A 1,761-nucleotide genomic window follows, 5' to 3' on the forward strand; every position below is an offset into this window, starting at 1 on the left:
GCAGGGTCTGAGCAGCAATGGGGTGCCTATTGGCAGCCTGCTCCCACCAGGAAGGGATGGGAGAGGAAGAAGGAGAAGGAGAAAAGAGTTTGTTCTTCAAGACCAAGAGATAGGAACTTCAGCAAGTATGTCACACCACTTTTCTGATGCACAATGTCCTTTTTCCCTGAACAAGAAGCTTGCCCAATGTGTTGGCAAGGGTCCCACCAACACAGTTGAGACCTGGACAAGACCCTGGTCTCCTGCAGCCCTCACTGTTGGGGCACACAGCCACCTCAAAGGTCAGTCCCGAAATGGCTTAAAAGCCTCTGGGATATATGAGGAGCACTGAAAATTTGGAAGATGAAGCAGCAAGCAGTTATCGAACAACTGGGATAGAGCCAGCTGAAGGCCAGAGCTGAATGTCCTCAAAGGCCAGGGAAACTAAAGCTTCCCAAATGAGATGGGGAACACAATTTACCATCAAAAGATGCTGAGTAAGAGAAACCCACAGGTCCCAAACATCCCTCCCTTTTCAGTTTAACTGAATTCACTTCTGTGGGTCTGACCCAGGCAGGAGGCGAGGTGGCTGAGGCAGGAAGAGGAAACAGTTAATAGTGGTTGCAAATAAACATGGAGAGCGGTGTGGTCTTTCAGATACTTCTCAGAAATTAGGAAGGCCTGTGCAAACAATTTGCATGAGCAACAGCAGCTGACTCTGAGAGGAAAGGCAGCAGCCATTGGGTGGTGAGTAAGCAGTGAGTAAGTGGAGGGATGGAACGGAGGCACAAAACTGTTCCTTTAGCGAGTGGAAATCTGCAGGCCTGGGCAGGGCAATGGTGACTGCAATGCAAGGGTGCCATACAGGTATGGCTTGGGGCCACCACCACTTTAGGCACAGCAGTGGGGTGCTGTTCCTGTTCTGCTGGCATACAGAGCTGATGCCTAGCCACTAATGATACTAAGGGCTCCCATGGGCCACCTCTAGCAAATGGTGCTGCTAAAGCCTGTGGAAATCAGGAGCTGCTGCTGCTGCTGCTCAGGGTCCCAGCAACCCACCTGCGTTCACAGCAGACTGGGGCAGGACCTAGCACCAGCTGGGAGGCATCTGTGCATCCCAAGCAAAACTCAAAACCTCCTGCTTCCTAGTGAAGCCTCACACCCTCCTGCACCCAAGTGGCACCCCCAGGCAGCACTCTGCCTGCAGAGGGCCAGTCTCAGGTGCCCCCAGCACTGCCACACATGCTGGTCCCCTCCAGCCCCTCATCCCAGCAGCAACATATTCCACATTGGCACCAGATGCACCTTCACGCTGTTTCCACGTGAAGCTGGGTGACGCACCCAGGACTTTTCTCAGCGGCATCACCCACTGCAAGTAGGAAGAATCATCACGGAGATTGCTGCACCAAGATAAACAGCAAAGGAAGCAGGATGTCAGTCAGTTTCTCAGGAGGTGGCTCTATCATACACAAGCCACTGCTCACCAACCTTCCCTGGGACAGTCAACAGCTGTGGGCAGGGAAAAGGGCACAAGGATGTGACTGGGTGGGGGATATTGGGGAGTGACACTTTTAAGACTTTCTGGAAGATTTAAGAAGTTCCTGGAATAAAGGAGCAAGAATGGTGTCTCTGTACTGATGGTTTGGAAGTATGGATCAGAGGCAGGAGGGGAGCACAGGGGGCGGCAGCAAGACACAGGCAGGAACTGGGGGAAGAGGCTTTTTAACAGCAACGACTTCAAGATGCACCATCCTCCGCCGGCGCACCCGGGCGCTCCTCCCA

Source organism: Nestor notabilis, unplaced genomic scaffold (genome assembly GCF_000696875.1).
Source record: "Nestor notabilis isolate BGI_N333 unplaced genomic scaffold, ASM69687v1 scaffold11136, whole genome shotgun sequence".
Taxonomy (NCBI): domain Eukaryota; kingdom Metazoa; phylum Chordata; class Aves; order Psittaciformes; family Psittacidae; genus Nestor; species Nestor notabilis.